Source organism: Macaca thibetana, chromosome 1 (genome assembly GCF_024542745.1).
Source record: "Macaca thibetana thibetana isolate TM-01 chromosome 1, ASM2454274v1, whole genome shotgun sequence".
NCBI classification, from domain to species: Eukaryota; Metazoa; Chordata; class Mammalia; order Primates; family Cercopithecidae; genus Macaca; species Macaca thibetana.
Window position 1 is genome coordinate 80879635 of NC_065578.1, and position 27911 is coordinate 80907545.

At 40.4% G+C, this 27911-nt stretch overlaps 1 protein-coding gene and 1 pseudogene across 18 annotated transcripts in view; one reads left to right on the forward strand and one right to left on the reverse strand.

The window, feature by feature from the left end:
* Nucleotides 1–27911, forward strand: part of ADGRL2 (adhesion G protein-coupled receptor L2) — a 684558-nt gene that overhangs the window by 285027 nt on the left and 371620 nt on the right. The gene's annotated exons all lie outside the window — the stretch shown is intronic.
* LOC126949079 (40S ribosomal protein S20-like) lies at nt 1835–27643 on the reverse strand (annotated as a pseudogene).

Sequence of the window (27911 nt, forward strand, 5' to 3'; positions counted from 1 at the left end):
CTTTTAGTTCACTGAAGAATTCAAAGTGGAAAAGCCTCATCAAACATTAACTAAGAAAATGTATGCCAATGCTTTGGATAAGTCAAGTTGTCATTCTGCTCCATAAATATTTATCCTGCAGATGGTTTTTGAAACTACCAGTTTCCTTATTATAAGGAAAAGTTAAGTTGGTATATTTGTTTTAGATTATATTACAGAACTTTTCAACAGTTGGGATTTTTAAAAACATTTTTCCATTCCTTTTCCTATTTAAAATCAGTGGCTTGAATTGAACAAATCATAATGTAGTAGGAATTCTCACACTTATCAGGTGAAAGATTGGTCTCACCTATTATGTGTCTTCTTGACAATGTAAAAATCCATTTTAAAAAAATAGAAATCTTTTGAAATCCTACCTTTCAGAAAGAAAATATTTAAAACTTGATAAGCCATTGGATAGCAAACAGCTTTTGAAAAACAATTACATTGAAAAAGTAAATCATTTTCAACCCAAATGTGATTGTGCCTTTCTGGTCTTAAAATGTATTATTTTATAAGAATATAAGTATAATAGGATAAGTAGCAACTGGTGTAAAGTGAAGCAGAAAACACATTTAATATAAACACACTGCATTGTGTCTATTTGATTCAATCACCAAACACTTATTGAGCACTGACTAGATGTCAGGAACTGACAGGTGCTAAGAAGGCAAAAATGAAATGGTGGTTACTGCCTTCAGGGAACTCCTAGTCTAATGGAGGTGACAGACACTTCTACAGCTATCTATAATAGAGTGTGACATGTGCTATGCCAGCAGCACCAGCTAAGTATTACAGGAGCAGGGGGGCGGGGGGTGGGAAGTAACCTCCTGAATCCAGTTTGAAATTGAGAAATGCAATACTTTCTATGAACTAAAGATCACAAAGAAAGTCAGTCAATATATAAATGAAGATAAACAAAAGCCTTTGAGGGAACAAATTTAGAGGACAATTCTTAACTGTACCTTCCCAGTAAACATGGGAGTAATAACACTTAGCAAATTGAAAGATTGTGAACGATGTGCCTATTTTTACATCTCAAGAGTATTTTTGCAGGAGGTAAGTTGTAACTGTAATGACAGACTTCATTCTGTGCAGTGGCATTCCTGTAACTGCTGTGAATGTACTCAACTTCATTAAAATCATTAACAATTACCAAAGATCGTTATTTCAACATGGCAGTCAACCACACGCTAAAACTAAATTTGCACCGAAGAATGTTCAGTACTGGGGCAAATGTGGTCAAAATTGATTAACATTTAAGAAAATTACAATGTCACAAAAACTGAAGTGCCAAGCTCTTCATTCTGTTAATAAAACTTATTTAGTTTGGCAAGATACAAATAATTACATGAGCCTGCAATATGAATGTATTGCTTTAGCATTTGCTTTCATAGCTCTTTGGGCTATTAAATAGTAGTTCTACATCTGAGTGTCTTAGTCCATTTGGGCTGCTATAACAGAATGCTATCGACTAGGTGGCTTACAAGCAACAGAAATTTATATCTCACAGTTCTGGAAGCTGAGAAGCCCAAGAGCAAGGCGCCAGCAGATTCAGCGTCTGGTGAGGGCTGCTTCCTGGTTCATAGACAGCTGTCTTCTCCTTGTCTTTACAGGTCAGAAGGGGTGAGGGAGCTCTCTGGGGCCTCTTTTATAAGAGCACTGTTCCCATTCATGAGGCCTCTACCCTCATGACATAGTCACCTACCCAAAGTCCCACCTCCTAATACCATCACAGTGGGAACTAGGATCTCTCTCTCTCTCTCTCTTTTTTTTTTTTTTAACAACTGGTAATCAATTTATTAAAATAGTTCACTTAAGCATCCGCAGTGGTGACTTCCACTTCAACTCCTGGCTCAATATTGATGGAAGTGATCTGCTTAGCAATCTCAAAAGGACTGTGCCAGTCAATGAGTCGCCTGTGGATTCTCATCCCGAAACGATCGCATGTCTTAGAACCAACCTTCACCACGAGGATTTTTTCTTGTAGTGATTCTCAAACTCTTGGTAGGCATTCGAACTGGTCCTTTCACGTTGAGATTCTTTTCCTTTCCTCCTCTGATCAAGTCAGCTCACACCTTCCCCAGAGATGTTACATTGCAGCTTGTTAGAGTGATTCGAATTCAGTGAATTGCCACCTCCAGCTCCAAGGGTGTTTTTCCTGTGTCCTTAAAAGCTACGGCTGCTGCGCGGCTCCCTGACCGACTTGTTCCTTGGCACCAGCGAACAGCGAACAGCGGTGTGTCGGGAGAAGGAGCGGGCGGATCAGAGCTCCTCACCACCCACCACCTACGACTGTGTTTTCCTCAGAGGGAAACTAGGATCTTAATCTATGAACTTTTATTTCCAGAATCCCTGGACTTTACCTTTTTTTTTTTTTTGAGGGCGGCCGAGGGGACAGGTTTCTGAGTGAGGTGATTAAGATGTATCAAGCTGCAGAAACTCTGGGCACAACAGATTTTTTTTTCCTGAAAAATTCCCCACACATTTGCTTTTGAGAGGTAACACACAGGATTAAGCAGTCTCTAGCTTTCTGCCTTAATATTTGTCTCGGCTTTTGGGTGATGAGTGGACGCGGCTATGTACAATTGCTGCTTCTTGAACTCTTCCCTCTGTCTGTCCCCCATCTGTCTGTCTTTGGTTAGTAAGACGGTTTAGCTTTATCTTTTTGAATATTTGAATAACCAGATTAAATTTTTAAAGAACTCTACAAAATAAGGATTTAAGCACAGTCCCTGCCCTGTGAATTTATAAGATAATGAAAAGGCACCTTCCAAACAAAGAAAAGATGGAAAGATATTCTTCCTGAGAAAAGTATGTAACAATAGGGAAAAGCCAGTCGTCTCTTTTCTAATCCTTTGCCTTTGACATCTGTCATTTGGGGGAGAGGGTTATGTGGGTGTTGGGTGGTGTTACAGTAGCAGTTGAAAAGTTCTCTTCATCCTGTGGTACTGATTCTCTACCCTTTGTCAATAACTTCCTATCTTACATATTACTTTCAGATTTTTTTTTAATCTTTAGCTTACCACCAATGAATTATATTTGCTAAAAAATATAATTCTTTCTACAAAAGCAGAAAGTGCATATAAAAAAAAAGACAAAAGAATTATATTTGCTAATATTTTACATGTTTGAATTAAAGTTTAAAAAACACAATAGCAACAGCAGTAATGTTTAAAACGTGAATTTATTTAGTGTTTCACAATTTTCAAAGCATGTGTACATATATTATCTAATTTGATCCTCATAATAACCATGCGGACAGGTAGAACAAGCACTGTTTTCATTTTACACATGAGAAAATTAAATACTTTAATGGGTTCCCCCAGAAATGTAAGACAAAGATTCAAATGCAAATCTCATTGTTCCTCGACTTACAATGGGGTTACATGTGGATAAACCCATCTTAAGCTGAAAATATTATAAGTCAGAAATGCATTTCATACCCGCAATAAACCCATCAAAATGTTGTAAAATCTTAAGTCAAACCACTGTAAGTCAGTGACTGTTTGTACTTTAATTGAGCTGATCCCCAGAAACTTTGATAGGGAGTATAGAATGAGACAGACAGGAAGAAAGCCAATAGAAGGTGTGTTTTCAAGGTGGTTTCCAATTTGACATTTCAGTCGTGCTAGGGGGCTATGAAAGCTGGTACAGAATGCAGCCCAGTGTTAGCTCAATTAAGGGGTAAAGAAGTTGGAATATTTATCTGCCAACTCTCCACCTATCTTTGGTTGAAGTCTGCCTCCAGAGGTAACAACTGTAGGGTACTCTGGTTTGCATTTTTTGGTAAACTGAGCGTATTCCCAGAGCCAGAAAAAAGTCCTCACTCCCAGAGTTACAGATGTTCAGAGTAAGCAGCTTTCAAGGTGCAGAGCTGAATGACAGGTGGGGCAGAATGATCTCGGTTAGCCAAACTCAACAAGGTTAAGCAATTTATCCAACCAGAAGTCACACAGCTAATATTGGCAAGGCCTTGAAGGGACTTAGGCCTTTGGCTGTTTCGGTAGATTCCTTGATAGAGTAAAACAGGTGTCATTTCTTATTCTCAAAGTGTAGGTTAGGAAAAAGAGTAGAGAGGAGAGAATATATTAAGCATGAAAAAATATTGCTTCTAAAGGTCTTACAATAATTGAGATTTGTTCACCCCGTACATATAATACAACTATTCAAAACCTGAAGCTTTTATAGAATGCAAAGAAATATCAATACATGGACCTTTACGTAGCACACATGCTACTACTTTGCCAATATACATTGCCAAGGTTTTCAGTCCAATTGGTGGTATTTTGCTGAGGACGCTGAACAAATTTTTGTATTTACAAGTGCCATAACACCTTTAAAGGACATGTATATTGCAGAAAATTATGACACCAGGCAAACATTATGTGGAAAAGTCCCAGCTGATATGTATGTTATTGCTAAACAGCCTCTTCACATCAGTGGCACTCACGCCTCAGTTTCACAGTTGTGAAATATTTGCATACAGATGTGAAGGTATTCTTGTGGCTTACTCAATAAACCAGAATGGGGCTTTATGCACCCCTGAGTTTTCAATTAATGTTGTTGACAGAATGAATGGCTATTTATGCCACCAGCCTTTCATGTTCATTCATGGTATACAATACCTAAGTCTTAAAGAGCTCATCTAAATGCCTCCCCTCTTGGGAGGGTGCTTATGGATTCCATTGTATATATAGGGTAGCATAAGGTTCAATGATTCTATCTAATCAGCAGAGTGGACCTTACATTTTAGCAAAGGCCACTGAAGCCTTTGTTCTGCAACAGGGCATTATCCTACAACTTCTACAATAAGTTGAATGTCTGTTTGTCCAAAGATCTTAGGCAACCAATGCCTGAACTTCACTTTCCCAAGTATGCCTTTCTGTCCTCACCACACTTCAACACTCACATTTTTGGGAAAAGGATACCTACACAGGAAAATTATTTTTTGATGTGTAGTGAGACTTGACTACACTCATTCATTTGACTGTGGTGAATAAGGACCTGGAACATGGTTGGAGCCCAATAAATGCTTACTGCACTTAATCCAACAAGAAAGAAACAGCAGTACCAGTCCTGGCCCCTGTGTACTCTAAGATATCTGTAACATGGTACAGTTCCTGGAGATAGAAGGTAAGCATGAGTCCCTCCTTTACTCCACCTATTCAACAGTCTCCTCAAGCAAAAAGAGTGTGTAAATGTTGTCTGAGAAAGGTTTTCATGGGAGATGAATGAAATTCCAACTTTCTTCTTGGATTAAAAATAATTCCAGTGATAATGGAATTAGAATTTCATTGGGTTTAATCATTATTAGTTAAAATCAACATAATAATTCATCTTTCCATACAGTTTTATTTTTTAAATTCATCATCTATTGTTAACCGCACATTGGCCCTAGGAAGCAGCTAAGGATTGCTGTCTCCATTTTTCAGATGAGAAAACCAAGGCTCATTAAGCTTAAGTGATGTCCATTCAGGTGATATCAGGGACAGGGATACAAATGCAGGCTTATCAGATGTAATCTAAAATAACGCATTTTAAAAGTTCCAACTATGTTTCCCAAGTTTTGAGACTCCAAAGGAAAAATACAGGCATGTTTGTTTACTTCTGCAAAGCAAATTAAATGTGTAGCCCATGCATTATTGATATCTATTATTTTAGTTCCTAAGAAGTATGTGTATCAAATTGCCTTTACAAGAGAAACTGTATTAAAACAACTTGTATTTACATGCCTTTTTAGTTTGCACTTGAGCGTTTATTTTTCTTCTAACTTTAGGACAGTAATATGTGACGCTATTTTCAAAATCAGACATGCTGGTGACTGTTCCGGAGCATAGATCAGTGTTTGTACTTAAGATGTCCAGCCTGGAATAGGACTGTACCATTAAGGGCACATGTGCAAATAAGCAAAGACTGCCAGACCAAATGGACGCCAAAGCCTTGAATTGTAAACTAACCCCGGAGGAACTTTTAGAGTTGTTAGAACATTTGCCCATTATTTCTAGGAGAATCTCAGTGGCTCTAATCCATCTCAAACTTTTTATTCTTCTCAATATAGCTATTTCCTCTTGAAATATTTCTTCTGTTCTACGGCCAGCATAGAAAAGAAGGGGCAGACAGGACTAAAGTAGACCCCAGGCCTCTTAGACCTAACTGAGGGCAAGCAGAGCGATGCCCCAGGCAAATATGCAGAGGGCTCTGAGGAAGACCAGCAGCAGGGCAAATTGCTGCCTGATTTGCAGTTCTGCACTCTATCAGATTTTTATATCTGGAAGATAATAATTTAGAGACTAACACAGCATGCTCATTGCATAGATTAGGAAATGTGTTTCTCAGAATTTGAATGACTTGCCTGAGTCCAGTGCTAGAAAGAGAAAACACACCACTCAGAGTGGAGTAAAATATATTTGTTTGTTTAAAAACATGACATTAATCAAGACAGACTAGTGGTATAGCTGGAGGACCAGACTTTAGATCACAAGATTTCTAAGTAAACTTTGATTTACTTAAAAGCCTTGAGATAGAATATAAGTCAGTTTGGCTACCTTGCCTAAATAATGAAGTTAATATTTATTTCTGAAAAGGCTTGGATCTATCATCTAAAGTCTTAAATCATAGTCATTCAATGCCATGCTTAAGCAGTACAGTAATGAAAAGGAACAGTCAGTCTGAAAGAGAGAGCTGCTGATAGATACTCAAGTAATGAGTGTGCTTCCATCCGGTGCATAGGTGATCACTGGTGAGAGGAGGGCATGACTAGCAACTGCGTTTTCCTTGGCGCAGTGCAGAGTTGAGCAGGATGATTTATAAACCTCAACACATTGAAGACCAAAAAAAAAATAAATCATTAAGTAGCATGCCTCATGATTCTACTTGCTTCTTTCCCCCCCTAACATGGGTAATAAATTGTGTGGGCTTTAATAATTTATAGGAGATGTCGTTATAATGTGAGAATATTAACTTTGGTGAGTCTTTTAATTTGCTTGTGATGTCAACAGTGTGCTGAAGTGTTTCTTCTACAGGACAGCAACACCACTAATGCACAATTGTATTCTGACACTTCAGCCAGAGGCTCCTGGGGACCAGAAGAGACAGTTCACTTTAGCACTGATCTTAGCAATTTGGTGCATGTCCCTCAGGAATTACATGCCACAGAGAGAATTAAAAGGAACAGTTTGAAAGCACTTAGAATCATATTAGCGCATTCACATACAACCGCTCTTCCCCATGTCCTTGTGGAAAGATAGTCTGACTCAAGACATTTTATTTCTGCCCAGGATTATGCCTCAGAAAGAGAGAGAGAGAGACAAAAGAAAAAATTTAACTAACAAAAAAACAGCACAAGGAAAGCCCCCAAAATATTCTAGATTCATCTGGGAATGTGGCCAATTTCTTCCCAGTTAATAATGTCCTCCACAGATTTTCCCTTAGATGTTTTCTTGTCATTTCACAAATGTGACAGTAGCAACCCTCTCATATTTCAGAAATAATTCCTCTCTGTCCTGCCTATGTTTTCAATCAGGAAGGAAAGAGTTTTGTCACAGTTTAGTGAACATCAGAGCCAGAAAAGCATATATAGGGAGAAGAAAGAGGCAGAATGAAAGAAAAAGGAAGGCAGAACAGTTCGAGAGATGATGTTATGGGAAAAGAGAGCTTCTGTGATAGGGCTGAGTGCAGAAGAGCCTGACAGCATCAGCCAGGCACCATTCCGAATTTTAATTCCAATCTAAAAGCCGCAAACAGAAATGAAGACCTACCCCTTCCTGAGTCTCGAGCAAACCCCTCTCCATATATAGATTCTACTACTTAAAAAAATAATAATAATAAAACACATGAAGCAGTTAATTGGAGATATTAAAATGAAGTGACCAGTGACCAGGCACAGTGGTTCATACCTGTAATCCCAGCACTTTGGGAGGCCGAGGTGGGCGGATCACCTGAGGTCAGGAGTTCGAGACCAGCCTGGCCAACATGATGAAACCCTGTCTCTATTAAAAATACAAATATTGGCTGGGTGCAGTGACTCACACCTCTAATCCCAGCACTTTGGGAGGCCAAGGCAGGTGGATCATGAGGTCAGGAGTTCAAGACCAGCCTGACCAAGATGGTGAAACCCCGTCTCTACTAAAAATATAAAACATAGCCCAGCGTGGTGGTGGGTGCCTGGAATTCCAGCTACTTGGGAGGCTGAGGCAGAGAATAGCTTGAACCCGGGAGGCGGAGGTTGCAGTGAGCCAAGATAGCATCACTGCCTTCCAGCCTAGGCAACAGAGCAACACTCTGTCTCAAAAAAAAAAAAAAAAAATACAAAAATTAGGCTGGGCGCGGTGGCTCATGCCTGTAATCGCAGCACTGTGGGAGGCTGAGGTGGGCGGATCACCTGAGGTCAGGAGTTGGAGACCAGCCTGGCCAACATGGCAAAACCCTGTCCCTACTAAGAATACAAAACTAGCCGGATGTGATGGCATGCGCCTGTAATCCCAGTTACTCGGGGGCTGAGGCTTAAGAATTGTGTGAACCTGGGAGGCAGAGGTTGCAGTGAGCCAAGATTGCACCACTGCACTCCAGCCTGGGCAACAGAGCGAGACTCTGTCCCCAAACAAACAAAAAAAGTGCCCAATACATGCAGAAACTAGCAGCATGAGAGACTGCAGTAATCACTGGTGGTAAGGTGAGGAAGCCTGGTGTTAATACCTTAGCACGTGATGGTAGAAGGTCAATGACTGAGTGGAAAAAGGAACAGAATCAAAGACTAGATCCCTCTCTCTTTTCTCTCTCTTTTTTTTTCTCTCTCTCCCTCACACATCTCATGTGTTTAGTGGCTAGTCCTAATTCTTTGAATTTTCATTAAGCATTTTTTTCTTTGGCCTAAAATATTTAGTTCCTCTCTCCAAATCTTAACCTGAAATTCGGTTTTTCTCTCATAACCCAAACCAAAGAAATCTCAGTTGACTATTTGTTCTTTAACCTCAGCACTTTATTGTACTTTCCTTACAGGTTCTAGTTCAAGATCTGGGTTTTTCTAAAGAAGTGTATGTGTGTATGCATGTGTGTGTGTGTGTGTGTTTGAACGCAGGTGTGTGTGATGATACATGCACTACAGCACATAAGTACTTATCTTCCAGAAAATATAGATGCATAGCTGTGTAGTAGATCTCTTTCATGACTAAATCAATCTGTATTAACACCAGGTATGTATGTCAATGCCCAGGCTGACCTACAGGATGCCAGAAAGTTCTGACATACTAAGACAAATTTTAAAACTGCAAACTTTCACATTTTTTTTCTTATATTTCACAGTACCATCCATTCAACTCCCAACATTCTGAATAATGCTCACATGGTAACTTGTGCTATCAGCAAGACTAGGAAGACAGCTCAGGAAGAAAGGACAATTGTGGAAAATATTTTATAATTACCAACATGTGACTATTTGTACATCATGTTTTACGCCCAGAAAAAAGGAAGGAAAAGAAGCAAAGGCTCTGCCATTAAAGGCGAGTCCTGTTCCTCATCTTTTCTTAAATTGTATGGCTTATTTATTAGGGTCTAAATAACGTTAGTAACTTGCCTAGGGGTATGGTTCTTGAACTTTGTTTAACAAATGAATGAAATGAATCTCTTTTCACTAGTCAATCTTTTCACTAGGTCATAAGAACCTAATTTTTTTCTTTTTTTTTTTCCGAGCCAGAGTCTTGCTCTGTCCTTCAGGCTAGAATGCAGTGGCACAATCTCAGCTCACTGCAACCTCTGCCTCCCAGGTTCAAGCAATTATCCTGCCTCAGACTCCTGAGTAGCTGAGATTACAGGCACGCACCACCACGCCCAGTTAATTTTTAATAGTTTTGGTAGAGACGATGTTTCACCATGTTTGCCACGCTGATCTTGAACTCCTGACCTCAAGTGATCTGCCCACTTTGGCCTGTCAAAGTATTGGGATTACAGGCGTGAGCCACTGCTCCTGGCCTATAAGAACCCAGTATCTTAAACAGAATATAGATGAGCCACTTTGGTTGAAGTAGTGAGAGGTGACAATGTGCTAGCGGACCTCACTCTCAGCGTCTCCTTGGCCTCCGGCCTCGGCTTCCGTGGGAGCCCCTCTCTGGGCTGGCTGAGGCTGGAGCCTCCTCCCTCTGCTTGTGGGGAGGTGTGGAAGGAGAGGCGCAGTGGGAAACGGGGCTGCACGCCGTGCTTGCGGGCCAGTGCGAGTTCCCGCGGGCGCTGTCGGGGGCTCTGCGGCACCGCACACTGAGCAGCCAGCCAGCGCCGCCGGCCCAGGGCAGTGAGGGGCTTAGCACCCAGGCCAGCAGTTGCAGAGGTTGCACCGGGTCCCCCAGCAGTGCTGGCCCCTGGGCGCTGCACTCAAATTCTCGCCTGGCCCTAGCTGCCTCCCCTTGGGGTAGGGCTCTGGACCTGAAGCCCGCCACATCTGAGCTCCTCCCACTGTGGTGGGCTCTGGCTCGGCCTGGCCTGAGCCTCCCCCATGGGCGCCACCCCCTGCTCCGTGGAGCCGGGTCCCATTGACAGCCGAAGGGCTGAGGAGTGCAGGCTGGGCTCGGGATTGGCAGGCAGCTCTGCCTGCAGCCCTGGTGCAGGATCTGCTGGGTGAAGCCAGCTGGGCTCCTGAACTGGATGGGGACTTGGAGAGCTTTTATATCTAGCCAGAGGATTGTATGTGCACCAATCAGCACTCTGTATCTAGCTCAGGGTTTGTAAATACACCAATTGGTACTCTATATCTAGCTAACTCTGTATCTAGTTAACTAGCACTCTGTGACTCTGTGTCTAGCACAATGATTGTAAAACGGACCAATCAGCTCTCTGTAAAATGGACCAATCAGCAGGATGTGGGTGGGGCCAGATAAGAGAATAAAAGCAGGTTGCCCGAGCCAGCCAGTGGCAACCTGCTCCCGTCCTCTTCCACGCAATGAGAGCTTTACTTTTTGCCTGTTTGCACTAAATCTTGTTACTGCTCACTCTTTGGGTACACGCTGCCTTTATGAGCTGTAACACTCACCACGAAGGTCTGCAGCTTCACTCCTGAAGCCAGTGAGACCACGAACCCACTGGGAAGAACAAACAACTCCAGACGCGCTGCCTTTAAGAGTTGTAACACTCACCATGAAGGTCTGTAGCTTCACTCCTGACAGCGAGACCACCCACCAGAAGGAAGACGCTCCAGACACAACTGAACATCTGAAGGAACAAACAACGGACACACCATCTTTAAGAACTGTAACACTCACTGCGAGGGTTTGCGACTTCATTCTTGAAATCAGTGAGACAAAGAACCCACCAATTCTGGACACAGTAGTGAGAGGAGGCCTGGAGCTCCTCATCCTCAATTCCCCATGGGGGGCATTGTGTGGACTCTTGCAGTCCAGTGAGCTACAGCTTGAAAACCTCCCAGATTAGAACATAGCACAAAGGGAAGTGCCAGTTGCCTTCACAAGACTCAAGTAAATATAAGACTAAATCAAATTATCAGAAACAGACACAAGTGCCAGCTGCAAGCTACTGTCTTACATTGTTGAGATTTCATAAGTACTAAGGACTGAGAGGCTTTCAAACCTTAGAAGTGAGAGATTTCCTGGGATACAAGATTTTCAGTGCTAAAACCCAGACAGTCATGGGCAAATCAAGAGAGCTGGTCACCCTACCAAGGATATCCTTTTTGAGAGTCTAGGTACCATGTCAAATCTTGTCTTTCAGTACTCAGAGAGTAGCAGCAGCATCTTCTCGTCGAGAACACAGCACATTAGGATTCAGCTGAGCCATGTGTGTTTGGCATTGGAGAGCTCTAGGTTCTCGGATAGGGGAAAGAGAGGAGAGATAATGAAAAAGTAGCCCTGTTCTAAACTACAACACAAGACAGCAGGTATACAAATGCACACCCACACACTTTGAGAAAGATATGTTTGATTATTTTTATCACCATTGGTTCTTCTTTAGATGTCAAAGCATTTACACATAATCTCTTTTCAGCTTCCGAGATAGGAAACTTTACAGATGAAATAATGGCTCAGGTCTTTTCTCTCAAATTCAGTGTCCAGAGTCCTACTAACCACATAACCTGAGGATCTAATTTAGGGTCACAGATGAGGACAGCATAGGAGCAGCAATTCCCTCAGATGCTATAACACCTGCCATCCAAGGTCAACATAAAGAGCCCTTCCCCCAGTCTGCAAATTCCTTTGAATCAGCCCTGCCTGTGGAGATTAGGCCCTGCTTAATTACAAGGCTGAATTCTAAATGTGCTTGGTGTTTGTCAAGTCAAGAGAGAGAAAACTACTCTGCCTGTGATTTATGTGTGGCCAATGACGAACTGTATTATTCAAGAGAGAAGAGCAGATGGCCCCCAAACAAGACAGTTATGGCCCACAGTTATAATAGTTATAGTACCCAGTGGATCTCCAGGATACCAAGAGAGCAAGAAATCTAACAGTCATACCAAAGACACTTGAAGGAAAAGGAGTTTAAACTAAGCCCCCACATAATAATACAAGTCGAGACCCTTCTTCATCACAATGAAAAGGTTTATTTCCTCATGGTAGAAGATAGCATGAGTGTGTGCCGCGAGTAGACCATGGCCCCAGGCAGGACTTGCAATTTCTCTGATGATGCCATCAGCTACTTCCATGAGCATCCACTTTGTGAGCTAGGGCCTTGCAATGATTTAGTTTATCTTGGGAGAAACTTAACACATCAAAGGCTGATTTACATCAGTCATTTTTGTCCCTTATTTCCATTGCCAACAGTCTGGTTCCATTGTCTGTGACGATTAGATTTTGCAGTCTTGAAAATAGCCATGCAAATTACCAAAATGTTTTCCATTTGAGACCTTATACATATTTGAATTAAATCAACTCTAAGCTGTTAAATGGAATTAAATGAAATAGACTGAATTTGATGACTAAAATTTTAAAACTTCTGCAAGGAGCTTTCCTTATCCCAACCTCTTTATTAATGGCCAATTGGAAATGACTTTCACAAATGGAAACACCATTTGTCACTTTTTTTAACAAGTACTACACTGTACTGTCTTAACTCCCCCCATTCAATTTAAGCATCAAGATTTATAGCTTGTCGTGAGCTCCTCTATCTTTCTGTTCCTTCTTTGTACCTCTCCAAATGCTCAAGTAGCTTTTTTTAGAATGAAGTGAAGATAATTTGTAGTGAACTCAAACTAGCATTCTGAGACTTGACTTTCAAAAATTTGTATTCTTCCCTATTCCCTTGATTCTACTCGAAAGACTTACTTGCTATGCAGCAACAAACTACACCCAAAGTTCTAAACTCTTTCATTTCATTTGATCTTTCTGTAATGCACAGCCAAATTTTGGTCATCAGCAAATTGCTTTAGTATTTCTTTGTATAGTGGTGAATTTTATCAAAGATTACAGACACTTGAAACAACTTTTAAATAGGCCAATGAACATAGTACACTACCAACAAATGACCCTACGCAGATACACAGGTGCATGCACACACGCGCACACACACACACTCACACTACACTTTAGTTTACATCAACCAAGTATTTGCTTATTTTTGCTTGGTTAGACTATTTATATCAGATACCCAAGAATTTGGCTGTGAACTCCATTTCTTCCCTTTCTGCCTACGTCTTTATTTTTCTTTCCTTTTTTTCTCTTTTTCATCCCTGTCTCTCACACACATACACCCAAATACAGCAAAAGCACATGCAGATAAATTTCTCAAGAGGATCAACGTGTGTGTATGTGAGTGTGTGTGTGTGTTTATGGCCTGGGTCTTTCATTTATTTGTTTATTCACTTGTGGCTTTCATATAAGTACTTGACCTCTGCAATCATGTGACCATAAAAGCACAAAGTTAACTGTTGTACATTTTGATGAATCAAGCATTTTAGACAATGAAATGCCTCTCGATTATTTAACGTTGACTTTAAAACCAAAAGCAACCCTTTCATGAAGTGAATCATTTCTACGAACTTTCAGAACTCAAGATCTCTTCACCAACTTTATTTCTTAACTCTTCATTTTATAATTTTTGTAATTCTTAAGCTAAGCTCTTCTTTGAATCCTGGTTATAGTACCCTGGACTCAATCCCAAGAGTATATCTTTCTATGAGTTACTATGACTGTTAGTATATGTATGGCATAGAATTAATGATTATGCTGATGTAGGTTTCCCTAAATGCAACATTGGGTATCAAACACACTCGAAGTTAAGCCAAAACTATATTAACCAACAAACTTATTAAGCACCTATTTCCTGCCAGCAAATGCATTAGGCTCTGGGGACTTACCGGTGAATGAGATACATGTAGTCTCTGTCATCATGGAATTTATAATCTAGCGGCAAAACAGCAATTAAATACACAACTCAGTGTGATAAAGAAAGTTACAATAGAAATACCCAACCAGGGTTTTCTAACCTAGACAAGGCCAGTGACTCAGGAAAGGCTTGTCAAGTTAAGTGTTATCTAAACTGTACATGGAAGGATGAAAGGCAATTAGTGAGGCCAAGGTGAGACCAAAAAGTTCCAAGTTGAAAGGACAAAACATGAAATTCAGGAGGTAAGAAAGAACACCTTTCCTTTGTTTTTTTTTTTTTTTTTAATTTTTGCATCATGTATTCATATATCCCCTACACTGTTGAAACATTTAGCTATGTAACTATATGCATTTTAGAATATTTATATTTTAGGAATCTCTCCTAAAATATAATTGCCTAACTTCCTGACATGACTTACTGAGTTTAGAAAATTTAACTAATTCTGATGTTTTAGTTGCGGTATTCTGGAAAGGTGATAGAGACAAAATCCATTAAAAGTAGCTTTCTTTCCTCCCTCTGAGTCCCTAGAGTTTATTCTCAAGGGCATTCTCAAGGCCATAAACTCATGAACCTTACTAAAGTGAAACACCTTCATAATATTTCTCTGAGGGCCAAGGAAGGGAAGCATTGTGCATGTGTGAGCACTAGGCTGATCTTTAAAAGGATGTAGTAAGTGGGTTTCACTGTACTGGCAACTCTCGTGGGTTCATTTTTTCTGCTACACTGAGTGACACGTTCATATCTGATTTTCAGTGCATTTGCTCCTAGTTATTTCTCAGTGTTTTCTGCTTCAGGAAGTTTCACTGTTCAGTCCATCTTCCTTTCTCTGGGTGAAGGGTGGGTCAGAAGGTAGAATCTGACCGCCTCAGAAGCCAGCTGCAGATGTTCTCCATGCATGAGGCACCCGGGAAGGGATGGTGAGACTCTCTCTCCAGAACCAGCTTCACAGCATAATGAAAGTATGGGTATTTTCTTTGCCAGTTTCATGTCCACATCTGTTATACTTTCCTAAAGTCTTTAGATCTCATTAATAAACATCACAGGGAAAAAGAGGCCTATACTCAAATAAGTTTGGGAAATACTGGATGAAACAAAATTAACTAGGCTTGTGTGTGTGTTCTTTAGAAATGCCTCTCATAGTCTTTAACATGCTCATGTGCATTGTGGATATTTAAGAGAAAGAGATTTAAGTATCCCTTACTCATCTCACTTAGCCCCTAACTATGTTTTTCTTCATAGCATCTCTCAGGGCCAGTGTTCCAGAAAACATACTTGGAAAAGTACAACTCTGCTACTCTTCTCCATTGCCTGTTTTGAGACTAAGAATTATTTCATTAGCTGGCTTTCCCTTCTACGCACCTGTTCCTCATTCTTCTCCCCAGTATTACTTGCTCATTTCTCTGTTCTATTCCTTCACCCTTCCTTCTCTTCTTCCTTTTATTCTCTTTTTAGAAATTTAAAATTACTATTGAGTGCCTGAAAAGGTGGCTTTGAGATCTCAGGCTCTGGTCAAGACTCTGCGAAGAGATCACCAAAAGCCCTCTGCTCTCTTGAGAGGTTTACATTGAGAAAGAGGAGGCAGAATGGCGAGGAGAACTAAATAAGTAAGCAAATACATGTACAAGCGATTTTTTTTTTTTTTAGGCAGAGTTCTCGCTGTCTTACCCAGGCTAGAGTGCAGTGGCGCAATCTTGGTTTTAAGTGATTTAAACCTCCCGGGTTCCAGTGATTCTCGTGCCTCAGCCACCCGAGTAGCGAGAGTTACAGCCGTGTGCCACCACACCTGGCTAATTTTTGTATTTTAAGTAGAGACTGGGTTTTACCATGTTGCCCAGGCTGGTCTTGAACTCCTGGCCTCAAGTGATCCACCCCCCCTTGGCCTCCCAAAGTGTCGGGATTACAGGTGTGATCCACCACGCCTGGCTCATGTACAAGTGTATTTTATCTACTAATTCTTGTAAATTAAACCTAAGCTCACTTGATACAAGTAACTCTTGGGTTCTTTTTGTTACATGATATTTATAATCATCCCAAGTTTTGAGATGGAAGAAAGTAAGCTCCTCCCCGACAACCTTGTTTTTGATGAAAGCAAGACTCACAACAAATTCTGCCACCCATAAGAATTTTATTAAATAAAACGTACTAGCTCACAGGCATGACAGAGTTGATAAAACCCGTTCTGTGTCTTGATGGAGCGCCACCCCTCTGTCCTTTCAGGTGTTCCCTCCACAATCTTGCATGAATGGTTCAGTCAAGACTGATGTGACAATATTCCGGAAGCAGTATTCTGCCACCTTCCCTGTCAGCATCAAGCAATCCAGAGTATTTTAAACCAAAGTCTGCACATGGAAGAATCGTAGATCAAGCTTTGTGTTCCAGTCCTAAAAACAAAGCGTTTTCTCTCAATATCGTGTTCATGTAGGTTGGAGAATATAACCAAAATATTTTTGACACATCCACCTTGAATTTTTCTAGCAGTCATATGCTAATTAATAAAGCACTAATTTCACCAATAAAAGTCCACTTCTGACATTCACTATGCTAATTAGTGCAATATCTTTATCAGAGATAAAGATAGCTGAAGTGCTTGCTTGTAGTAGCCTCCTCTGGAGTGTAGCCTTTCACCATCAGCTAACAACCTCCCACCTGCCTCTTGGGGAGTGAATTCCTGATTAGAATGCTAGCTACACCAGGGGTGCAACTTCAGCTAACCCATCCTTAGATCATAAGATCTATTCTGATACATTTTATGTAAATTACAGTGTGGCCTTTCTAAGTCCTATAAAGGAAACAAAATAGATTAGTGGCTTGGAGGTTTTTTTAATTTTTATTTTTTGGAGGTCTCTAGGAGAAGGACAGTGAGACAGCAATACCTAAAGATATTCAAGCTAATATCTGAGTTTAGAGAGCAGCTAGACTTGAGAATATTTTGGTGAATTGCATTCCAGACAGAGGTAAAAGGAAGTGCAGAAGTTGAAACGCAAAAGTGAGCTTGATGTGTTCAAGGAATCGGCACAAGTCCAGTGTCACTAGTGCAGTGAGACACCATCAGAAGGAGAGCAGATGGGATCAGGAATATGAGGAGAAACTTGATCACTGAAGGCCATGTTAAGAAGCTTGGATTTTATTCCAAATGTAATGGGAATTTATTGCAGAGTTTTTAGTAAGGGAGCAACATCAAAGTTATATTTTAAAAGAGGTCTCTGCTGAGTGAAGAGAACAGATTGCAGATGGGTAAGAGAAGAATCTGTGAGACCACTTAGGAAGCTTTTGTGGTCCATAAAAGAGATTATGGTGGTCTAATTTAAAGTGGTATTAGTGAAGGTGGAAATAAATGAACAAAATTGGGGATATCTTTCGACATAGAGCCAACAGAACTTAGAGATGAAAGAAATTAGGAGGCAGAATGAAGGTAAAGAAAACAAAATATTGGTTCTGAGCTTCCGATAATAGGTTGCTTGTGGTACCATCTACTAAGATGCGGAGGATTGAGGGAAATGCATGCTTTTGGCAAAAGGGTGTGAATAGGGGATTAATATCATAGAAAGAGATCATCAACATGTATATTAGGAACTACGTGTAAGGTCATAAATTCTAAGCCAGTGGTTTTCAAGCCAGTTTCTTCCACTGAGGCTAGTAAATTTTTTCAGAGTTTGGGGAAATTTCTAGAGGCACAGTAAAGCCTTCAGTAGCATCATGCTATCCATGCCTTTCAGCAGTTCGGCAATTGATAATACTATCCTTCTTAAGACTCTGAAAGCTTTGTGAAAATGAAATGTGGTTCTTCATATAAAGACCGGAAGCCCTACTAGAATAGTCACAGGCCACATGGCAATTATTGAGAGAAGGGATATATCACAGCCTTCAGTCACAGAAGATATGGGATCAAATTCCATCTCTGCTCCTGATTCACTCTATGACTTTGGACAAGTCTGGAAGTCTCAGTTCTCTCATTTGTAAAAAGGAAATAATCTACAAAGTGAACATTGAATAATGTATGTGAAACTTTTTAAACTGGGTGAAACTGCTATAATCTTTGTTACTACTTTTATTACTATTAAAAAATTCCCAACAACACAAGCCTTATTTCTGAATGTAGTAAATATGAAACCCACTCACCGAGACCACTATGTGTAAGGCCCTTATTTTACAGGCTTTTCTATGTATAATTACCAATTTTAACAAAAATATATTCTTCTGAGTCTTCAAGAAGTGAGCCTGGATAATAAATCACATTATCTCTTAGCTAAAAATTATTCAATCTGAAATCACTCAATCTTTACAAAAATTCACTGCACCAAAACCACCTGGGGCGCTTTAATAAAACACATTTCCTAGAACTTACCCTAGACCTGCTGATATGGTTTGGCTCTATGTCCCCACCCAAATCTCATCTCAAATTGTAATCCCCATGTGTTGAGGAAGGGATCTGACAGGAGGTGTGTGGATCATGGGGGAGCTTCCCCCATGCTGATTTCGTGCTGGTGAGGGAGTTCTCACGAGATCTGGTGGTTTGATAAGTGTCTGGCAGTTTCCCCCATGCTCTCTCTCTCTTGCCTGCTACCATGTAAGATGTGCCTTTCTTCCCCTTCACCTCCTGCCATGATTGTAAGTTTCCTGAGACCTCCCCAGCCATACTGAATTAGAGTCAATTAAACCTCTTTTCTTTATAAATTACCCAGTCTCAAGTAGTATCTTTACAGCAGTGTGAAAATGGATCAATACACCTGCGGAACCAGAGTGCTTGTGAATAGGACCCAGGAATCAATATTTACCAAATACTCCCCTGGTGATGGTGATGCAGCTGGCCCACAGTCTAACACCTGAGTAGCTAGTTTGTAGGTGAGAAAATGGAAATGCAAAGAAGTGACTGACCCAGTAGCACAACTAGATTGAAAGCTTTCTTTTCAATCTGGATCAACATGCCTTCCATTGAATCTCCTGGGCACCATCAGGGCCTGGATCTTGCTAATCCTCCTAAATAAGAAAACCTTGATAGGTAACAATAGCAAAAGCTAAGATAAGAGGTGCCAACAAAAGTATGAAGTACCAAAAATAACATGTACCACAAAAATAAAAAATACTCTGTGAGACTAAACTTTAAAGAGAATGGCTCAGTCAAAGTGGGTCAGCAGGATTAATGCAAATTTGGCAGAGCACACATTATGCACATAGTACTTGGTCTCTCCCATGTGTTTGAGGTGGAATTTGTTGGCAATTGTTTGTTGTGGAACGCTATGGCTATAGTATGCCTATTTTCTGTCAGATGAGAACGCAAAATGATGTATCAAAAAGAGAAGGACAAAACAACAATGACGACAAACAAACAAACCCCTAATAGCTCAATTAAGAAATGGGCTAAAGACATTCTTCCAAAGAAGACATACAAATGCCAACAGGTATATGAAAAAATGTTCAACGATACTACTCATCAGATAAATGCAAATCAAACCACAATGAGATATCACTTCACACCTGTCAGGATGACTATTAATGAAAACACATAATTGGCACTCAATAAATGTTAATTATCTTTGTTGTTATTATTAAGATTTGTGTACCATGAAGGGTACTATAGATGCTCGATGATCATGACATGATCCCTGTCCTCAAGAAGACTACATAAATAAGGGAGAGGCAAGGAAGCAAATTAGTATAATAGTACAATTTTAAAAGTATGGACTCTGGAAGCAGTTTGAATCCCAGTTCTGCCACTAAGCAGCTGTTCAATCCTGGGCTAGTTACTTAACCTAACGTGAAATTACCTTATCTATAGAACTGAGATCATTTTACTTGTCTCCTAAGGTTGTTGGTGATGATTACAAAGACAATGCATGTAAAATACATAGCACAGAGTCTGGAGCATAATTAAGCTCTCAGTAAATATAGCCATCATCATTGTCAACTTGTAATGTTAGAAGTGGCCAGTGGGTGTGATGGCAGTGCCAAGCAAGGCACCAAACAAACTCAGGGGTGGGATGTTTCTGTGCATGAAAGCCTGGGAAGGAGGTGAGGCCAGAACTGAATCTTGAAGGTCATATGGAGATAACCGAGAAAAGAGAAAGGAATGGTGCTCTGAGCAGATGGTGCTGTTAGTAATAAGGTGGGATGCAATCAGGGAGCTGCAAATAATTCAGCCTGCAAGCAATGAAGAGTGCAGGGCAGAGAGACTTCTGAAAAACTGGGAAGATGGACAAGAATAGTGAAGAAAAGGTCTCCTACTACAGGATTAAGAAGCTTGGGTCAGATCCTATAGGAAACTTGAGATCTTTAAAAGACTTCAGAGAAATAGAATGATTAGATTGTGTTTTTAAATGATGGGGATAAACAGGGTGATCCAATGGTATAAAAATAGCTAGGAGTGGGGAGGGGTTAGCACTTATAAATGTGAGCAATGCCTATGAACATTTTCTGAGCTAAATGACTTTTAAAACAATTTCCATTGCTGATTTAAGATACTTTGCACAGATGTGAGAGCGCATTTTTTTCCTGATGGAATCTCATTTCTGTTCTAAATTCTTTATATCCTTTTGTTTGCCCTCATTTGTGTTTACACCACCTGTCAATTTAGTATAATCTGTGATTTTAATGTGTTTTCCCCCCTTCCAGATCATTATTAAATGCGCTAAATAAAACCAGACCCATCACTGCCTCTGGCATTTCCCTCCCTGAACACTTCCACTTAGTTCAATATGCCAATTGTTATTGGCATAATACCTCTAAACTCCTTGAAATTTCCTTCCTACTTCTAGTTCATATATGTGAACAAGATAAATAGACAAAGAAATGCTTCCTCTTTGGGCAAGACCTGGACCTTCTAGTTTGGGCCTGTGAGCCTTAACCATCTCCATTTATCCCTTATGAGGATACATATATGAAGTCCAAAAAAGATGTTACTCGATGAGACACATGTAAATCAACGGGTTTTTGCTCTTTGTTCTTGCTCGCTGTGCTCTTCAATACGAATGTCCTAATGGATAAACCTAATCAATCTCTTCATTCCCTGGTATAGTAACTGGGGAGTGTGTATATTGAGGAGAGAGGCTTCTGAAATCAGTCTGCATGGCATTAAAATCTCTCCTTTATTGCATGAAAGTAGGTCTCTCTCCAGTGGTCCAAAGATTTTTTTTTCATGTAAATCTGGAAATGCATTAAGTCACAGACATTTTCTCAAGCATGCCAATCACCCACACTTCTCCATCTCTCAGCTCCATCTGCAGTTCTACCCCTAGATTCCAGTTCTGCAGGAAGTCAAAGCCAGGGCTCATGGGCGTATTGGAATGACATGTGTAACAAACAGGAAGAGGCTGTCACCACTGCAGGAGCAACTCTAAAAACAGATATCAGGACAGGCACAGTAGCTCACACTTGTAATCTCAGCACTTTGGGAAGCTGAGGCAGATGGATTGCCTGAGCCCAGGAGTTCAAGAACAGCCGGGGCAACACGGTGAAAACTACAAATTAAAAAAAAAAAAAAAAAAAAAAAATTAGCCAGGCATGGGGCATGTACCTGTAGTCCCAGCTACTCAGGAGGCTGAAGGGGGAGGATCACTTGAGCCCAGGAGGCAGAGTTTGCAGTGAGCAGAGATCACACCATTGCACTCCAGCCTAAGTGAGAGAGTGAGACTGTGTATCAAAAATAAAATAAAATAAAATAAAATAAAAACAGATATCAGTAAACCAAACAGCAGTGAATATAAACAAAATTTTGTAGACCATTCCTATCTTGGTTTCTAGATTTTGCTTTTCCATTCATCCCTTCAAGGAGCATTACTTGAGGTCCCACCTAAGTGATAGACACTGCTCTGGAGACCACAGAAAATCAAAAACCAACCATGAAAAATGAAGAATAGTTGGTCTCTATCTTCAGGAAGCTAAAACCTAGTTGGGATGAATGGTTAGGGGGAAGTGATCCAGTGCTTACAGTTTTTTGTACTTTAATATTTTCCACATATCCAAAATGGCATCTCAGAGGGTGATTCTATTATAGACACACTTTCACCTGATTAAATTGGGAGTTTTGAAGCAGACAGCTTCAGACTACAGGTATCAATCATTTCACCATATCCATGCTTTATGCCACTGTGCACTCAAGCCTCACTCTTCCCCACTCCCACCCAACGTCAAGGCCTGAAACAGAGTCAGCCTCATTCCCCGGCACCACAGTCACCTGCAGAGTCATCCTTACTACTGTTTGGAGCCGCAGCATCTCAACCAGTGAGGGAACTACAAAATCACCCACAATATGCAAAAAAGCCATACCGTGACAATTCTCACAGGCTTCCCAACAGAAACTTTTGAAACAGAATTTTAATGGTGTTCAGAAAGGAGGAATAAGGCACAATCCCTACCTCTCTCCCCATCAACAGGTAACCACACACAGGACCCAGAGGAGCTGCCTAGGTTGCCCTAAACAAGAGGCAGGTCTAACCATCTGAGTTCATCCACCTTATTTGGAATTGTGCAAAATCTGTCTGTTACTGGTCACTGGTTGCCTACTGGGGCTCGATTTCTTCTCTCAGATACTGAGCCTTCACGTTCAACTCAGTGAGTGTAGAATAGTTTTCAGAAAGACTGTACTTTTCTGATTGTTCATTTGTTAAGGCCAATTTGCCTCAAGTGCTCTATTTTACTAATTCCAAGTGTTCAGCACTATGAGTTCTTTCACTTTCTATCTGAGGCTACCTACTCATTAGTATCCAGTACTAGTTTTTTTTTTTTTTTTTGACACAGGGTCTCGCTCTGTTGCCCTGGCTGGAGTGCAGTGGCACAAACTCAGCTCACTGTAAACTTTGACTCCTGGACTCAAGTGATCCTCCAACCTCAGCCTAGCGAGTAGCTGGGACCACAGGCACCTGCCACTGCATCTGGCTGATTTTTGTATTTTTTGTAGAGGCAAGGGTTTCATCATGTTGCTCAGGCTGGTCTCAAAACAGAATTTTAATGGTGTTCAGAAAGGAGGAATGGTAACCACACACTCAGAGGAGCTGCCTAGCCCTAAACAAGAGGCAGGCTCATCTGAGCCATTTGGAATTGTGCAAAATCTGTCTGGCAAAATCAAGCCATCTGCCTGCCTTGGCCTCCCAAAGTGCTCGGATTACAGATGTGAGCCACTGCACCCAGCCCAGTTCTAGTTTTTATAGCGGTAAGGCATTCACTTCCAAGGGCAAAATCACTGAATATCAATCTACATGATGATACATAGTCTATATTAGAGGTCCCCAACCCCCAAGCCACATACCAGTACCAGTCTGGCCTGAGGCCTGTTAGGAACCAGGCTGCACGGCAGGAGGTGAACTTCTATGAGCCAGCATTGCTGCCTGAGCTCCACCTCCTGTCAGATCAGCAGGGCATTAGATTCTCATAGGAGCACGAACCCTATTGTGAACTGTGCATGCAACGGATCTAGGTTGCACTCGCTACGAGAATCTAATGCCTGATGATCTGAGGTGGAACAATTTCATCGCAAAACCATCCTCCCTATCCTTCCCACCTCCACCCATCCATGGAAAAAAATGTCTTTCATGAAGCCAGTCCCTGGTGCCAAAAAGATTGGGGACCGGTGGTCCATATGACTCTTGGAAAAATAGCAGGCAACACCACTCACACGCATCCTCCACTTAGGTTATCTGTTGCAGTCTCCCCAGTTGCCAGCAGAGCAGCTTTCTTTCACAGCTTTTGGTAATAGTCTTAGTTTTTCATTTCCTGTTTTGCTTTTGAGTACTTGCTTTCCTCCTGGGATGTGAACAGCCATGGATTTACAACTATGTCATTGATACGGGACACACTACTTGCACACGGAATCTTTTCCTTTTCAGGAACAGAGTTGGCTTCTTAATTGTACCAGGAAGACAGCCGAGCTTGGATGCTATGTCAGTGTTTCTTTATATGGCGTTTTTCCATTGCAAGCGCCATTCCTGTAGCATAATCTAAAATATTCCCCGTGGAATTGCCTCCGCAAACAGACACGCTTCAGCAAGTAGCCCTTTGCTAGGGTCATTGGAACTAAAATGAACAACAACAAAAATTCCACCCACTCTTATTTCTGATGGTGACCTAATGCTACCCTTGAAATGTGGAAGGAGCGACACCCCAGGGCATAACCTTAGATGGCTATAGACCTTCCTCTTGGTTATAGCCCTCTTTTATTTTCAATTGCTGAATTTTTACAGCTACATAACAAAAAGCTTTATTGTTAAAGGTTATGTTGGGTTTTTTTTTTTCCCCCTTCCAATTATAAGAAGTGTGTCTTTGTCTTTGCAGCCTAGGGAAGCCAGGGAAAATAAAACATCATTAAATTGGTATATTAAGTGATTTAATTTTAGTCATAGGTAATTTGTATTATGGCACTTGACATAGACATTTAGCTATATCAAATCCTCCAGAAACAAAGCTAAAACGTAAAGTTTTAGTAGAGAAATCAGTTATTGGTTACCATGTAATGGTTTTGTGGGTCTATTGCACCTGAATCCCTTGCCATAGCCCATGATACACTGTTCCCTGTCCACTCAGAGGCTTCTGTCTAAACAAGATTGACTATTACAGGGAAAAAAACAGAAAGTTTCCCATGTAATGTCACCAAATTTTTTACATTCTGAGAATCCTTCCCCAGGCACCAGCACAGTTTTAAAGGCATAAAGGTGACCATATTTTTATGACAGTTTTCTTTTTTCTCCTTGGTCTGAGGTTGGAGCACAAGAACAAAATAGCTCTTTTTGTTCATTGTACCAAGAAATTCCCTCCTGGATCTATCAAGTGTGACTGTTCACATAGCAAATAGCTTGGACATATCCAGACATAAACACCATATGAATAAAACATGTTGCAATTGTTGGATATAGTTATGTTTTTACAAAGACAAGGTGTTCTGTTCTACAGTATCTGCAGAAGTTCACTGTAATCATTCTAAACTGTGACATTTTATCTTATTAACTGAATAAAAATACTTTTAATTATCTCAGTTAACTCTGTTTATTATGACAGTATATACATCATTAATTTGGAGAAGTTTTTTTTCATTATTTTTTTTTCCACTGTTACTGTACCATAGTGGCATGTCTAGATTGAGTTCTGAATTGGGTTTTAAAAAAGGTTGAACATTTGGTTTCCACATTTCCACTCAGAGATTATCTCTTTTATTTTCTGTTAACTATAAAATGGATTCCTTTAAAATGAAGGCTGTTTGGAAGGATCATTAATTAGTCAAATTTTGATGTTTTACTGATAATCCAAAGTTCCACAGAATTTGGTCTAATCTCAATTGCTGTACCATGTCTAAAGAAAATATAATCCTTAAAATGAAATTAATTCAGACCACACAATGATGTATCAGCTGAGATCAGCACCTTGATATACATGCAGAGGCTGAGAAAGGAGCTGAAACGTATCACTGTTTATGGGTGGAACACCAAAGCCCAGCACGGTTGTGGCTTTTTTTTTTTTTAAGGTGTCTGCCTTCAAACCACCTGCCGTGCCTTTAGTACCTCATTGCCCTGGGCACTGACCCAGTGGAGATTTCCCTATTCACCAACAACCTACAGCAATTTGCACTTATTGACACCATAGCAACTAATTGGTCTTCACGACCTGCAAACTTTCAGGAAGGTCAATTTAAGCCACCTTTCCTGTGTCAGGGATCAATGTAAAATTCCACAAATCAGATGCACTTCTGCTCCCTAACTCCACTGGAAAATTGGAGTTTTCTTAGTTGCCTCAATGAGAAGGCCTCAGACTTAACCAGTCTGGGGTTTAAAGATTAATATAATACCATTTCATGATCTTAATGAAAGGATGAAATAACATACACTGATATGTCTTCTAAAAAGATTATTAATTTGTATTGAATTATTTCTATAAATTTGGGCTGGTGCTAGAAGAGGGGTGTGTGTGTGTGTGTGTGTGTGTGTGTGTGATGTTTTGTTTTGCATTTAATCCTCATAATACCAAGTTAGACCAGGTATTATGGTCTATAGCATATAGCAGTGTATGAAGTAATTAAGGAAACAGACTCGGGAGTCAGACTGTCTGGGTTCAAATCCCTGATTCATGTTTACCAGATGTGTGACCTTGAGCAAGTTCCTAGCTTCTCTGTGCCTCAGTTTCCATTTCTTTAAAAAAAATAGAGGATGGTAACAGGGTTGTTTTGGGGATTTAGTAAATGAATACTTATAAAGAACTTAGGACTTTACCTAGCACTTGATAACAAACACTAGCTGTTACCATTGCTATCCTTATACTATGGTTTAAGGCTCAGAGGGCTGAGATCTGAAAGAGGGAGGGCCAGGTTCAGAGACTAGAAATGTTTTGCACCATAGAGGTAACTCCCAACAAGTTGTATAAACACTATTGGTGGGACAGGATATAATTGTAGGCAATATATAGGCAGTACTGGTACATAGGTACAGTAGGTACATCTCACATTTTTCAATTTCACATGCAAATACAAAAAAAAAGGTAGAATGTACATAATACATAAATCATTTTTGCATGTGAAATTAAAAAATGTAAAATGTACAACTAGCATATGAAATACATGGTTTTATGGATTCTATTATTTAGGGTTAGGTCAAGTAAAAAAGTAAATTTAAAGAAAAATATTGTGTAAATGACAGCACATGTAATACACAAATACGGCAAGAAATTAGTGTTTACGTGAATATCTAAAGTTCAGGAACATTCCACCATAACATACTATCTCCAAGTATAGTGTCATCTAAAACAGTTTTCTGAATCCAGGTACCACAATGAAAACTACCTGTTCTCTGACTCTATTTTTTTAGTTTGACCAATTAAGGAAACGAAATTATATACCTGTGCTATACCCAACAATGTGCTTTAGAATAATAGGAGAGAAGAATTCTGCCCTTGAAAAAGGAACAGTTTAGTTGAGGAGAAAAATCCAAAACATGTAAAAGAGAGCTCAAAAACATACTAACCTGTGTGGTAATATAGATAAGCAGATTTTCAAATGTATAAGTTCAGGGTAGGAAGAAATTCGTATTCACTAGAATAGTCAGACAAGGCCTCAGATGAACACGGAAGCAGAGCAGGGCCAAATGTGAATAGAAAAGGTAAAGCCTTCCAAGTGTTAGGAAGTACCGAGCAGCTCATCAGAATCAACTTTGAAACAACGGAAATGCCAAGGTTGTACTCCAGACTTTCCTTCAGAACCTGGACAGGAAATCGGCAGAAGTGTTGTGTCTTTTTCCCTCATACCAAGGTGCTTTTGCTATATATGTGGCTGTGTCCTTTTGTAAGTACTTCTGCCTTCTGGAAGCTGAAGCGCTTTCCTCTCTTTGGCCATCTAGATGAGCAGCCCATGTCTGAAAAGGCCGGGGAAGGGAGTGAACTAGGTTTTGGGATAGTCTGTTTTCCTTGCTTTTTCAATTTCTTGGAGACTACTCAGTGTATTTTGATTTGTGAGGTAGGCAGATTCCAAGATGGCTCCCATGGGCTCCATGCCCCAGAGTTATGACCTCTCTCTGCTCTTGAGGATATGCAGGACTCTGACTTGCTTCTAACCAGGAAAACACAGGAAAAGTTGTAGGTTGTCATTCCCACCTAAGATTCCA